We start from the raw sequence: 16,517 nt of genomic DNA on the forward strand, positions 1-16,517 counted from the left end.
GAGTGGTCCAATGCCACACCTCGGCGAAACACACTCCCTCCGGGCGAACACGCCTCTCTTGCCCAACCTCCTTGGGCGTAACTCTCATCGGCGCTAGAAAACACGTATCAACGTGTGAGTTACAGCCAGTAATCCTCGCGGTACCGCATTATCAGATCGTCCGCCATTACCAGGTATGTATAGATGACACCAGAGATATCCGATCATGACAACGACAATCAATGTATCTACTAATAATAGAGCTTTTACAGAAATGCTGCAAATGAATTATATTCATTTAAGCCCTTAGGATGGATCATGTCCAGGATATAAATCCATTTACGTTCACGCTGCAGCAATTTTTGGTCAAAATTTCCCCCTCTAGGAAGGGTTTGAACCCTTTCGATTCCCTGAAATTTAAGGACCTTAGTATCCCCTCTATGGCATTCATTAACATGTCTAGCCACTGTCGTACATTCATTACGAGAGATATTGTTAATGTGCTCCCTGATTCTACGGCGAAACTCTTTGCAGGTTTTGCATGTTATAAATCTTTCCAGAGGTGGAACTGGAAAAGGGTTTCCCCTTACCAATAGATGGACAAGCCACACATGTACCACATGTGTAAGTACCAACCAAGCTGGAAGAATGGCTAGTTAGCCAATTTGCTGCATTAGACGGTGACCTAAGATGGCTATGCACCAACATATCACGTAAATTACGTCCCCTGCGATAGGTAATCAGGGGTCTAGTATCAATAAGGGAGCCAATATCAGTATCAGTACCCAAAATCGACCAAGCTGGTTAAATGGGAAAAAGAATCTATAGAAGCCTCCCTTAAAATTATGTCTATCTTATTAGAGGAGGAAAAAAATATTCTGTCTAATACAGCTCAAGCCTTAAAAGAGAACATTGAGGCAGTGAGAAAATTTCATACTAACCCAGACTTTGAACGAAAGGAAGCTATTCTACAACAAACAGTGGAAAAGTTTGTGGCATATACAAAAGAACTGTATTAGCAGGTCCTTCTGGTATTAACCATTCCCCTTCTGGGTCACCGAGAGCAAGACGGAGAAATATAAGTGTGCGTGGGAGAAAAGGTTTTTTAGCCCCAACCCCCCCCCCCCCATTTCGGACTACCTGTAGCGGAATCGCAAATAAGATCGGAAGGTCCGTCTGTTTTAGGGGGGAATAGTGGTGGAGGAATTACATCATCGGATGAAATGCAGATTGTCAACTTGTCCCAACGGAGGTTGACATCTAATGAAATTATGTTGTTAAGAAAAGGTCTCTCATTTGTGCCCACTCCACAATTCGACCCATTTATGTGGATTAAAGATCTCCATCTCTTTTGCAGAAAATTGAAATGGAGAAAATTTTTCAAAATAAATGACAGAAAGAGATGTGAGAAATTAGGGATCACAGAAGATGACTTACCATCAGTTGATCTACTGGGAGAATTGTGGGAGGAGGGACAAAGGGATCTGGGTGAAGGACCTTTTAGCACACGTAGATTACCCTAAAAAAAAAAATCCACCTATTGGGGAAGAGGGTGCAATTGATATTTTTCTCAAAGTGGTGACGCAAAAAATTAGAGAATTCAGTGATACTCAATGGTCCAAAAAACTACTCCAGGATAGGAGTAATCTGAATGCTGCAGAAAGAAAAGCCCTAAAAGATTTGGAGAATGATGAAATGGTCATAATTAAGCCTTCCGACAAGGGGGGGAACCTGATACTATTGGACCGGGAGACATATATCCAGATGTGCAATAACATACTTTGTGACCCAAATGGCTATGAAATCATCAATGAGAGATGTATGAGGGATTTTAAATCTCGCCTTAAGACTATCCTTGATGGAGCCTTAGCTAAAAAATTGATTAGCAAAACGGAATTTGATTTCATGTTTCCAGCTTTTCCAGTTCAAGCTACTTTTTATGCCCTGCCCAAACTGCATAAAGGCTTAGTACCTTTAAAAGGAAGACCTATTGTGGCGTGCATTGGGTCCCTAACACAGTATGCTAGCCTGTATTTGGACGATATCCTGTGTCCTTTTGTCACTAGTCTTCCATCGTACGTGAGGGACAGCATGGATGTCCTCCATAGATTGGAGAACATCCAGGTGTCCAAGGATGTACATCTGACTAGTCTTGATGTGGAGGCCCTGTACAGCTCCATACCCCATCACTATGGGTGTGGAGCTGTCAGGGCCTTCCTTACTACTAGGGGCAATTTTTTGGAAGAACATAACGCTTTTGTTCTTGAATTGCTCATCTTTGTTTTGGAGAGCAATACCTTCCTCTTTACTGGCAAGACCTTCCACCAGCTCAGGGGAGTTGTGATGGGGAGCCCTTGTGCCCTATCGTATGCAAATCTCTTCCTGGGCTGGTGGGAGGAGAAGTGGGTCTTCATTGAACATCATGAACAGTGGACCAGACATGTACTTCTCTGGGTCCGCTTTATTGACGATGTGCTGGTGCTGTGGGATGGACCCAAAGAGAAGTTTGAGGAATTTGTTGGGGTATTAAACCATAATGAGATAGGGTTATTTTTAACATCGGACATCCAAAAAGAAAAAATAACTTTTTTGGACTTAACCATCTCAATTGAGCCATCAGGTAAACTTCGTACATGTATCCATCGTAAGGTGAATGCCACAAATTCTTTATTACTATGGAATAGTTGGCATCCCCAACCTTTGAAAGCAGGGATCCCAAAGGGCCAATATTTGAGGATGCGTAGAAATTGCTCCTATTTATCAGACTTCCAGGTTATGGCAGAGGATTTGAGAGGGAGATTTGACAGAAGGGGATACCCGAGTAACATCTTACGTCAGGCATACCACCATGCCCTCTCTTCTGAACGTACGCAACTTTTAAATCCAAGACCTAAGGCTAAAGAGAATGAGACTATTTGCATTGTAGCCACCTATGATGCAGCAGCAAGCGAAATGAAACAAATTTTGCAATCAGCTTGGTCGATTTTGGGTACTGATACTGATATTGGCTCCCTTATTGATACTAGACCCCTGATTACCTATCGCAGGGGATGAAATTTACGTGATATGTTGGTGCATAGCCATCTTACGTCACCATCTAATGCAGCAAATTGGCTAACTAGCCATTCTTCCAGCTTGGTTGGTACTTACCCATGTGGTACATGTGTGGCTTGTCCATCTATTTGTAAGGGGAAAACCTTTTCCAGTTCCACCTCTGTAAAGATTTATAACATGCGCCAGTTTATTAACTGTAAAACTAACGGAATAATTTACCTTATCATGTGCATTTGTGGCCTTCAGTATGTAGGCAAAACCTGCAGAGAGTTTCGCCGTAGAATCAGGGAGCACATTAACAATATCTCTCGTAATGAATGTACGACAGTGGCTAGACATGTTAATGAATGCCATAGAGGGGATACTAAGGTCCTTAAATTTCAGGGAATTGAAAGGGTTCAAACCCTTCCTAGAGGGGGAAATTTTGACCAAAAATTGCTGCAGCGTGAAAGTAAATGGATTTATATCCTGGACATGATCCATCCTAAGGGCTTAAAGGAATATAATTCATTTGCAGCATTTCTGTAAAAGCTCTATTATTAGTAGATACATTGATTGTCGTTGTCATGATCGGATATCTCTGGTGTCATCTATACATACCTGGTAATGGCGGACGATCTGATAGTGCGGTACCGCGAGGATTACTGGCTGTAACTCACACGTTGATACGTGTTTTCTAGCGCCAATGAGAGTTACGCCCAAGGAGGTTGGGCAAGAGAGGCGTGTTCGCCCGGAGGGAGTGTGTTTCGCCAAGGTGTGGCATTGGACCACTCCTCCCGGAGTGATGTGGATCTATGGGTGGGACCATAGACTATTTAAACTAGGTCGCGCTGAGCGCTCGCTGCTGCCATACATCACGGCTGACCGGGCATGCGAATATGCTGCTCGTTATAGTGCTCTAAATGCTCTAATCAACTATAGACTATTTTTGTGTTTGTCTGCCTCTGATGAGCTGCGGTAGGCAGCAGAAACGCGTCAGGCAGTGTTGCTGTGTGAATGATGGTGCTAATATAGTCAAAAGGTTAGCCAATGTGGCCAATGCCCCGTATATATGCTAAGACCCTAGATTAGTGTCAGTGATAGTGTGATACCTACCTGGTGTGAGTGAATATTGGTGAGCGTGTATATTTTTATGTTGGGGAGGAATTGGTAATAGGGAAATTTTCAGTGGGGCTGAATTCAGAAATTTATGAATCAATCCTTTTAGTATTGGATTCCCAATATCTTTACCATTTATCCCCTAGCGCTCTAGCAGTTCACAGGAAGTTAGTTACTAAACCTATCACAATACCTATATAAAAGGGTGCTTTAAGGTGAGAAGTTGGGGTTGGTAATAATACTGGTAACATCCAGATTAGTCAACCCAGTACAATTCAATACTTACCTATTAACACCTACGGAGAGGCTATCTGGATTCCTTTACTCTTGTAGACACCACACACAAAGTCAATGAGTCAATATTCAGAGCAAATTCGTTTATTGTATTCATACTTTTGGCGTCTCGAAAGCTGATTGGTTGCTATAGCTACCTGGTTTCTGCTGTCTTATACAGCAGACACCTAGCGCTAATGCCCACGATCGGTGTTGAGGCTACATTTTCCTGACGGCGCCAGTGCACTACCATTTTGCCAGGGATTGTCAGCACCCGAAGTGAGCTCCAAGGCTGGCGCCCCGTTACCATGACAGCCGGAAGCCTTTTAAAGGCTCCCAGGCCTGTCTCTCATTATCTTCTATTGTCGGCTGCTTTATGCACTATGCATTGTAATGCAATGCATTAGTGATCAGACTCCTAGGGGGTGTAATAAAGGTAAGAAATTTTTTAAAAATATATTCAAAAAAATTTAAAATATAAAAAATTCAAATCACCCCTTTCTTTACTACACATATAAAAGTATTACACACATTAGGTATCTCTGTGTCCGAAAACACCTGGTCTATAAATTTATAAAAATATTTTTCCAATATGGTAACCGCTGTAGCCTGGAAAAAAAAACAAAAGACGCCCTATGCATCCCCATAAATGGAAGTATAGAAAATATATGGGTGTCAGAATATGGTGACTTTTAAAAAAAAAAAAAAAAATTCTGCACAGTTTTAGATTTTTGTAAAGGGGTTAAAATGAAAATAAATCCATGTACATTTGATATTCCCAGAATTGTACCAAAACTTAGATTATACAGTAGGTGACCTGTTATTTTGGCTACAGAGTTAACACCGTAAAAACGAAGCCCATAAGAAATTCGCATAAGTGCACTTTTTCTTCAAATTCGCCCCTATTCTGAATTTTTTTTCCAGCTTCCCAATTCATTGTACAGAATAATAAATGAAATAATAAATAACAAATCATAAAGAAAAATGGGTGCCACAAACATTAAGACCTTATATGGCTCTGAGAACAGAAAAATAAAGAATTTGTGGGGTTTGGAAGGTGGAAAGCCAAAAAACAAAACTCAAAAATTTCTTCCGGGGGGGAAGGAGTTAAATTTCTTTGCAAGATATCACATTAGCCTCACAGAGCTGCTCTTTTGATGTGAATTGCCTTTCACCCTGGTTCTCAATGAAGTTATGATCAGGGAGGACGGTGACCACACCATGAGTTTCTCTCTTTTTATGCCCATAGCAGCCAATGACTCAGAGCCATTCTTTGCTGAATGAGATGGTGCATAGTCATGCATGAACATGATATTGCAGTGGAAGGCATGGTTCTTATTTTGTGCCATAGAAGAAAGTGGTCAGTCATTAACTCTATATACTTTTCAGTGATCATTTGCACACCTTCACTGAGATAGGGAAACATGTTGAGAGTTAAAGAGGTCCTTTCATCACTTGGGGCACATGCGGTTTTATATACCACTAGAAAGCCAACATTGCGCTGAATTCAGTCGGCTTTCACAATCTGTGCCCCAGGTGAAAAGCTATTGGTGCCGATACTGTAGCTCTTCACAGTCAGAAGGGCGTTCCTGACAGTCAGTCAGGAACGCACTTCCTCAAAGCAGCGCCTATAGCGCTGTACTGTGAAAGTGAAGAGGAACGCCTCCACCCTCTCCTCACAGTACTCGTCCATAGATAATACTAGAACAGTCGATACTTCTATGCAAATTGAAGCCTTTTTTCCTGATGAATCTTAGCATAGGTGCAGTGACCATCTGTCAAAAGCTGTGCCTCCTCACCGCTCTCACAGTACAGTGCTATAGGTGCTGCTGTGAGGAAGGGCGTTCCTGACTAACTGTCAGGAACGCCCTTCTGATGGTGAAGAGCTATGGTACTGGCACTGATAGCTCTTCACCTGGGGCACAGATCGTGAAAGACGACAGTGCACTGAATTCAGCGCACTGTCGGTTTTCTAGCAGTATAGAAAACCACATGTGCCCCAAGTAATCAAAGGTCCTCTTTAATGAGGAAGGGAGGAACTAGTGGTGTAGTTATAATACAGTTTTGTCATCTTACCCATAGTTCACATATGTATTCCGTCAGGTTAGAGTCCGCATGGAGTCCCCCCGGAGGGAATACAATTGCAATTGTATAATTGGGACCATGTGCTTGCCGTGCATTGCCTGCAGAAACTTAGACATGGCCATGCAGGAATAAATGTAAGAACGACATCTCTATGTGCTCACATGAAATGGCATCAACATTGTATTTGGTAAAATTCACTCGGCAGTGGCACTGGCAGGGGAAGTGAACGGGACTGTTCTACTCCTTCTCTCAGTGATCTTCCTTGTAGGAAGGCAACATCTACACCTCCTCCTCTTCTATGGCAACATCATCCACATGGGAATGTGTGTCCAGGAAACAGCAATTTGCACTCAGTCTTCTGGTGGTTTTGCAACTTACAGTAACTCTCACCTGGTCAAGCTGCTGGCAGTGCAGTCTTTACAGTACCACTTAGTGGATTCCACTGCATTTCGCCAAATGATGGCATGTTCAACCTCGATAGAGGATACCAAACTTCCATTATTTCTCTACAAAAGCTGTGCCTACTTTATATCATTTATATCACATATTTATATCATGAGTGATAATGAACCAGGGACTACTAAACACATCTAAAAAAACAGTTTAGTGAATCCTACTGGATATGCAACTCCAAAGCTGACAGATGGTCACTGTACCTATGTTAAGATTCATCAGAAAAAAGGCTTCAACTTGCATGGTAGTATCGACTGTTCTAGTATTATCATGGAGCAGAACCACAGGATCGCACAGTGCAAATGTGACTGGGGCTTTATCATGCTATTGGCTTAGGCCTGGTTCACATCTGCATTCGGTATACCATTCGGAAAGTACTCTTGGGGACCCCCAAACAGAATACTGAATGCCTTAAAAAGTGGTGAGCAATTAAAGCACATGGACCCCATACACTATAATGGGCTCTGTGAGTTTTCCGTACGGTGTCCACACCAGTCATGTGTAGTGAAAAGTACTTTTTAATGCGTTCGGTATTCCGTTCGGGGGGGGTCCCCAAACGGACTCCTCGAATGGAATAGCAAACGCATATATGTGAACCAGGACTTGATGCCATACTGTATTTTGGATGAATTTCAAAGCTTTTAACACCCCAAGTAAGAGAATTTGCCAGCATCTTTCAAATTGCAAAAAAAACCAAAAAACAAATGCAACTAATATGAACACATTTCCCATTTCCCTGGTTTGCGCTTATCTTACTGTAGGTCTAGAGGATACTATACTATGCTGTAGGTCTGGAAGGATACTATACTATATCTGGAGGATATTATACTATGCTGTATGTCTGGAGGATACTATACTATAGGTCTGGAGGATACTATACTATGCCTGGAGGATACTATACTATGCTGTATGTCTGGAGGATACTATACTATAGGTCTGGAGGATACTATACTATGCCTGGAGGATACTATACTATGCTGTAGGTCTGGAGGATACTATACTATGTTGTAGGTCTGGAAGATACTCTACTATGCTGTATGTCTGGAGGATACTAACTATTCTGTAGGTCTGGAGGATACTATATTATAGGTCTGTCATCTCTGCTCCAATGAGAAGACATCTCTGAAGATATCATCAGGGAAATCAACACAGAGCTGGCTACCAAAATCAGATCAACATCAGGCATCACTCTAGCACAACACTCCTCCATAGATAAGCGCCACCTATATAATAACAAACACCTCAATAAACATGGAGTCAGCCTACTAGCGAAGGAATTCAAAGACTTAGTGCTCAACAGAGACTCCGGGCCTAGACACCAAACAAGACAAAGACCCATGGAAATAACACCAGATAACCGCCAAAATACAAGACAAAAACCTCCAAAGAGGTCACCTAGCAAGAAAAAGCCAAATCCAATCAGAGCAACCCAGAGCACAGACATAGAGGTGATAAAGAGAATAGAGAGAATGGAGTCTGCGGTCACTACAATGGCCACAACAGCGACACACACTAACCAAACTATCACCTACTTAGCCAAATTGATACCAACCACGAACCCAGCCCATCCTCTGCAGGACAGCTCATTACAAGGTTTACCCACCAAAGATGATACCAGTAACTATCATTAGTTGGAACATACAAGGGCTGAATGCCTCAGCCTTTGGATCTAAACCAAAAGATCCAGACTTCATAGACAGAATAAAAAACATAGACATCCAAATCCTCCTAGAGACATGGACTCGGGCAGAAGACGAGTCCCTAACGCCAAAGGCCTACAAGGAATTCTCCATGCCTGCCCAGAAAAATAAGACCACCAAACAAGGCCGCCACTCAGGAGGCATACTAATATGGTTTAAGGAGGAGCTCAAAGAACACGTAAAAGCTACCAAACATGGAACCAATCACATATGTGTAAAAATAAGAAGCTCCATCCTCAGCGGCCAACAAGACATATATCTCTGCAGAGTATATATCCCCCCACCAGGGTCCCCCTACCATGACCCTGATACCTACGAGGTCCTACAAAGGGAAGCAGCCCAATTCCAACCCAAAGGCAGAGTACTGATATGCGGAGACCTCAACGCAAGAACAGGCACAGAGATAAACTACCTGCCCCCCGATGACAATCCACATATGCCCCCCGACGACAACCCACATACCCATGGAAGTGAGATCCACCACCCAGAACCCACACAGACAAGAAGAAACAGCCAGGACAGAATTGTCAACAAGAGAGGGAGACAACTTCTGAACATGTGCCGGAGCCTAGGTCTATACAGTATTGGCCAAAAGTATTGGCACCCCTGCAATTCTGGCAGATAATACTCATTTTCTTCCAGAAAATCATTGCAATCACATATTCTTTGGTATTATTATCTTCATTTAATTTGTCTTCAATGGAAAACCACAAAAAGAATTGTCAAAAAGCCAAATTGGATATAATTCCACAGCAAACATAAAAAAGGAGGTGGACAAAAGTATTGGCACTGTTTGAAAAATCATGTGATGCTTCTCTAATTTGTGTAATTAACAGCACCTGTTACTTACCTGAGGCACCTAACAGGTGGTGGCAATAACTAAATCACACTTGCAGCTAGTTTAAATGGATTAAAGTTGGCTCAGCCTCTGTCCTTGTGTGTACCACATTGAGAATGAAGAAAAGAAAGAAGATCAAAGAACTGTCTGAGGACTTGAGAAGCAAAATTGTGAGGAACCATGAGCAATCTCAAGGCTCCATCTCCAAAGACCCGAATGTTCCTGTGTCTACCGTGCACACTGTCATTAAGAAGTTTAAAGCCCATGGCACTGTGGCTAACCTCCCTAGATGTGGATGGAAAAGAAAAATTGACGAGAGATTTCAAGACGCAAGATTGTGCGGATGGTGCATAAAGAACCTCGAATAACATCCAAACAAGTTCAAGCTGCCCTGCAGTCTGAAGGTACAACAGTGTCAACCCATACTATCCGTCGGCATCTGAATGAAAAGGGACTGTATGGTAGGATACCGAGGAAGATCCCACTTCTTACCCAGAGACATAAAAAAGCCAGGCTGGAGTTTGCCAAAACTTACCTGAGAAAGCCAAAAACATTTTGGAAGAATGTTCTCTGGTCAGATGAGACAAAAGTAGAGCTTTTTGGGAAAAGGCATCAACATAGAATTTACAGGGGAAAAAAAGGGGCCTTCAAAGAAAAGAACACGGTCCCTACAGTCAAACATGGCGGAGGTTCCCTGATGTTGTAGGGTTGATTTGCTGCCTCTGGCACTGGACTGCTTGACTGTGTGCATGGCATTATGAAGTCTGAAGACTACCAACAAATTTTGCAGCATAATGTAGGGCCCAGTGTGAGAAAGCTGGGTCTCCCTCAGAGGTCATGGGTCTTCCAGCTGGACAATGACCCAAAACACACTTCAAAAAGCACTAGAAAATGGTTTGAGAGAAAGCACTGGCGACTTCTAAAGTGACCAGCAATGAGTCCAGACCTGAATCCCATAGAACACCTGTGGAGAGATCTCAGAATGGCAGTTTGGAGAAGGCACCCTTCAAATCTCAGGGACCTGGAGCAGTTTGCCAAAGAAGAATGGTCTAAAATTCCAGCAGAGCATTGTAAGAAACTCATTGATGGTTACCGGAAGCGGTTGTTCGCAATGATTTGACTTTTTTTTCATTCTCTTTTGTGTTTTTTTCATTACAAGCAAAATAAATGACGATATCAATACCAAAGAGTTTGTTCTTGCAATCATTTTCTGGAAGAAAATGAGTATTATCTGACAGAATTGCAGGGGTGCCAATACTTTTGGCCAACACTGTGCATAATGAACGGACGTATTAGAGGCGACTCCATAGGACGCTTCATACTAAACTCCCAAGTGGGCAACAGCAGGGTGGACTACGCCCAGTGGCGTAACTAGGAATGGCAGGGCCCCGTGGCGAACTTTTGACATGGGGCCCCCCGCCATCCCAACTGACGCCGAAGACCTCGACCGACCCCCTCCTCCGCACTCTATTATGTCCCTTACTGGCCCCTGCACACAGTATTAACCCCAATAGTGTCCCCTGCACACAGTATTAACCCCAATAGTGGCCCCTGCACACAGTATTAACCCCAATAGTGTCCCCTGCACACAGTATTAACCCCAATAGTGGTCCCTGCACACAGTATTAACCCCAATAGTGGCCCCTGCACACAGTATTAACCCCAATAGTGGCCCCTGCACACAGTATTAACCCCAATAGTGTCCCTCTGTGGACACCCATAAACAATTATTATACTCTGGGGTCTTTTCAGACCCCAGAGTATAATAATCGGAGACCCGGGGAATAAAAACATTAAAAAAAAACCCCACTGTTGCTTCTTACCTGTTCCCCGGCTCCTGTGCTGTGCTGTCCTCCTGTGCTGACCACCGCTCGCGTCCTTCATTAATGACGTCGGACGTCACATGACCCGGGAAGCATGCCGGGTTCATGTGACGTCAGAGACGTCAGACAACAGTAGGACGGAGGCCTGGCAGGATCGCGGAGAGGTAAGTAACAGTTTTTTATGTTTATTACCTCTCCCGATCCGACCCCCGAGTATAATGATAGCCCCTGTGGGGCCCGCGGTGTCACTTGCTGATCCCGGCCAGCCAGTGAATAGCAAGTGAATAGGGCCCGTAACAGCCTTATTTTAAAAAAAAAACGCAGTGGTAGCGGCTGTCACCGGGCCCCCTAATGGCCCGGGCCCTGTGGCAGCTGCTACTGCTGCTACCACGGTAGTTACGCCACTGACTACACTGACCATTACAGACGCAGACCCGTCAGACATTGAAGACTTCACAATCGCCCCTGACTCTCACCACTGACCATTACAGACGCAGATCCGTCAGACATTGAAGACTTCACAATCGCCCCTGACTCTCACCTATCAGACCACAACCAGATCCTGCTCTACATGAGACACACAAACAAAACACCCCCACAGGAGCCCCAACAGTCCGGCCTATACGACCTACCAAGATATTTCAAATGGGCCAACCACCAGGCCAAGGAATATACCAACGCAACCAACCGACCCGAAATCAAGACAGTGCTCACAAACTTCCATACAAACACCTATCAGTCAGACCAACAGGGAGTCTCCAGAGCTGTGAAGGATCTCAAGTACATCCTACTGACCACAGCAGAACTAACAGGCCTGAAACGAACCAAACCCATAAAACAAACCATCAAACAGTCCCACAAATGGTTCGACAGCAACTGCAGAGCATTACACCGTACAATAAGAACAGCCTCCAACCAAAAACACAGAGACCCCAACAACAAGAAGGCGAGGGAAGCCTAAGACAATCTGTGCAAGCGATACAAAGGCACCCTCAGAGAGAAAAAACAGAGGTACCTCTCCCACAAAATAGAGCAACTCGAGGACTCCCTCCAGGACAGCTCATTCTGGGAGACCTGGCACCACATGGGCACAAAGCCCAAGAAAAACTCCCTCCACATCCAAAACAGCAACATCTGGCTCAACTACTTCAGAGGTCTCTACAAAAACATCCCTGAAGAAGTCCTAAACCCAGAACAGCAATAGATAATCACCAAACTGAGGGACATGGAGAAATTCATTAAGAACTTCCAGAACCATCTGGACTCACCAATCACCATAAAAGATATACAAGAAAGAATTGCCCTGCTGAAAGGCAAAAAAGGCGGCCCCGACGGCATCCTACCAGAGATAAAGCAAAGCTTTTCACCTTCATCCTCAATGCAGGACACTTCCCACAAGACTGGAACAAAGGCCTCATAACCCCCATCTACAAGAGTGGAAACCAATATGACCTCAACAACTACAGAGGGATCTGCGTCAGCAGCACGCTGATGAAACTGTTCAACAGCATCATCAACCACAGAATCCTCACCTTCCTCACAAAACACGGGGTCCTCAGCAGGAGCCAAGCAGGGTTCACGCCAAACCATCGCACCATAGACCCTACACCCTGCACAGCCTCATCAAGACCCACGTCCACAACACCAGAAGAGGCAAGATATTCGCTTGCTTCGTAGACTTCAAGAAGACATTTGACTCAGTATGGCACCCAGGCCTGCTCCTGAAACTCCTAGAGAGTGGAATAGGAGGAAGAATGTATGATGTCATCAAGAGCTCCTACACCGGAAAACAGTGCAGTGTTAAGGTGAATGGGAAAAGGACAGTATACTTCCAACAGGCCCGAGGGGTCAGACAGGGCTGTAGCCTGAGCCCAGCGCTCTTCAACATCTACATCAATGAACTGGCTACAGCCCTAGAGGCCTAACCAACCCCAGGCCTCACCTTGAACAACCGTAAGGTGAAGTTCCTGCTATACGCCGACGACCTCCTACTTCTGTCCCCCACCGAGAAACACCTCCAAGAAAGCCTGTCAGTGCTGGGAAAATTCAGCACCACATTGGCTCTACCCATCAACCACAGAAGAAGGGCCACAACAAAGCCTCCACCCCACAATTCACACTGAACGGCTCCACACTGGAGAAAACCAACAGCTACACCTACCTGGGGCTGGAGCTCAACCAATCAGGAAGCTTCAAAGCAGCAATAGAAACCCTGAAAGTAAAAGCCTACAGAACCTTCTACACCATCAGAAGACAACTGTACCACCTCAAACCAGGGGTGAGGGTCTGGCTGAAGATATTTGACGCAGTCATCTCCCCGATCCTTCTCTATGTCAGTGAGGTTTGGAGCCCAGCCACCTACCCAGACCAGCCAAAATGGGACTCTAGCCCAATAGAGACCTTCCACCTGGAGTTCTGCAAATACCTGCTCCATGTCCACCGCAACACCCCCAACATGGCCTGCAGGGCAGAGCTAGGCAGACTCCCCCTATGGCTCACCATACAGAAGAGGGCGCTAGCTTTCCAGGTGCACATTCAGGGCAACAACCCCGACTCCTACCACCACTAAGCCTGGCTGAGCTACCGAGACCTGAGCAAAACAGACACCCCCCAACCAAACAATAGCCAACCACCAAACCAAAAACACCAACAGATGATGACCAAGGCTGAAATAAAGTCGACCACAGAGGCAAACAGTGAGCAGTACATCGAAGAATGGAGAAACAAAATAAATAACTCCAAGAAACTCACCGTGTATCAATGCCTACAAAGGGACAACACCATGGCCACCTACTTAGAGAGAATACCCCACCCTAAATACAGACAAGCCCTGAGCCGGTACAGACTGAGCGCCCACAACCTAGAGATCGAAACAGGCCGACGTACAAGCCATGGGAGAACAGACTGTGTCAGCACTGTGACCAAGGGGCCCTAAAAGACGAGACCCACTTCCTGCTATACTGCACCAAATACTCAGCCGTGAGGGCCGTCTACTACCAAAGACTCTCTGCCCACATCCCAGACTTCACATCTGCAGATGAAAAGAGAAAACTCTACATCCTACTGGGAGAAGAGGAGGCCACTGTGTAGATCGCTGCCCAATATGTGTCCAGCTGTCACCAACTAAGAGGAAGATGAGACGCATGGACTATCAAACCCCCCACCCCCCATGGACTATTAAACCCCCCACCCACCACCCAAAAGACCACTAAGCCCCCCATCACCCATCTACTCCATACGCACCGATACTGACAAGCCCCAAACAAGAATGACGAGATCCTAAGGACCCTCAAACCCCCAACCCATGTCTGGAGTATAGTATCCTCCAGACATAGTATAGTATCCTCCAGACCTATAGTATAGTTTCCTCCAGACCTACAACATAGTATAGTATCCACCAGACCTACAACATCGTATAGTATCCTCCAGATCTATAGTATAGTATAGTATCCTCCAGACCTATAGTATAGTATAGTATCCTCCAGACCTATAGTATAGTTTCCTCCAGACCTACAACATAGTATAGTATCCTCCAGACATAGTATAGTATCCGCCAGACCTATAGTATAGTTTCCTCCAGACCTACAACATAATATAGTATCCACCAGACCTACAACATAGTATAGTATCCTCCAGATCTACAGTATAGTATAGTATCCTCCAGACCTATAGTATAGTATAGTATCCTCCAGACCTATAGTATAGTTTCCTCCAGACCTACAACATAGTATAGTATCCACCAGACCTACAACATCGTATAGTATCCTCCAGATCTATAGTATAGTATAGTATCCTCCAGACCTATAGTATAGTATAGTATCCTCCAGACCTATAGTATAGTTTCCTCCAGACCTACAACATAGTATAGTATCCTCCAGACATAGTATAGTATCCGCCAGACCTATAGTATAGTTTCCTCCAGACCTACAACATAATATAGTATCCACCAGACCTACAACATAGTATAGTATCCTCCAGATCTACAGTATAGTATAGTATCCTCCAGACCTAGGTCTGGAGGATATTATACTATACTATAGATCTGGAGGATACTATACTATGTAGTAGGTCTGGACACCTTTCAGGTACTGGAGAGGGGTAACAATGGTAGGACATAGTAGGATTTGTATGACAGCGGGCAGCACCTAGGTCAGACATACAGAGGACACTTTCCTCTCCTGACTAGTCAGCAGTGAGACACAGCACGCGAGCTGAATGGTTATCCGGCTGCACCCTGAGAAGGCAGAGCAGTCCTGGAGTCGGCGCCACACACTAGGCGGAGAGCGCACACAAGAGTAGTGGGCTAACCCCTTGTCCTTGCTCTCCCAAACTTCCAGTCACCTCGTAACACACAGAGGAGTTCTGCGAGGACGACATCCCGGCCGCTTGTGAGTACTTGTCACTACTTTCCAGTCAGAACCGCCACAGCTTGTGCTGTCCTGGCTACAGGAGGTTCCGTGTGTTTGTGTCTGACGACGGTAACCGAGGACAGGGGTCGTCTCGCAGTGTCCTGGCGCTTATACTGCATTACCGTGCTTCATAGCAATAGTGAAATAAGAGGGAATGTTACGTCATAAGTCAGTGTGAATATATAGCTAAACTATCGTGTCTTGTCTATAGGTGTAGTTTTGTGTCTGTGTAGTTTTTATGTATGTCAGCATACACACTGTACCCTATCATATGTCTTGCGGCTCATTTCATGGGTTAGGCTTTGGTTTTAGACTTGGCATCTTTATAAAGTGTGATCCTTCCAGTAGGAGCCATGGAAATGCCTGGCCTGTATGGGAAGGTAGTCTCTGCTGTGGGCAGGTCTTTGGTGGAGTCAAGGACATACAGCAAGAAGTGGTCCTGCTCATCGCTTCCACCTTCGATCTCTAACAGCATGGTCCTTCCTCAAAACTACCACCTACCGCTTTGGCGCCCTATATGTGGGGGTGCTGTACAAATATGGCTCCTCTGGCCTTGTGTATATTTCTGCATCCTCCTACGCATTGGTACTCAACTACTTTTAGTAAAGGTTGGCTGACTGTGGGCTGCCATCAGGTGAAGGTGGAGCTGAACATGCTTACTATTTACATATGTTAAGTCTTTCTCGCTGTTGACATTTTTGCAATTTTCGTTTTTGACTTCGCACCTTCCAAACCCCTTAACTTTTTATTTTTCTGTTCGCAGAGCTACATGTGGGCTTAATATTTGCATGATGATGCCATTTAT

This window comes from Leptodactylus fuscus, chromosome 1 (assembly GCF_031893055.1).
Source record: "Leptodactylus fuscus isolate aLepFus1 chromosome 1, aLepFus1.hap2, whole genome shotgun sequence".
NCBI classification, from domain to species: domain Eukaryota; kingdom Metazoa; phylum Chordata; class Amphibia; order Anura; family Leptodactylidae; genus Leptodactylus; species Leptodactylus fuscus.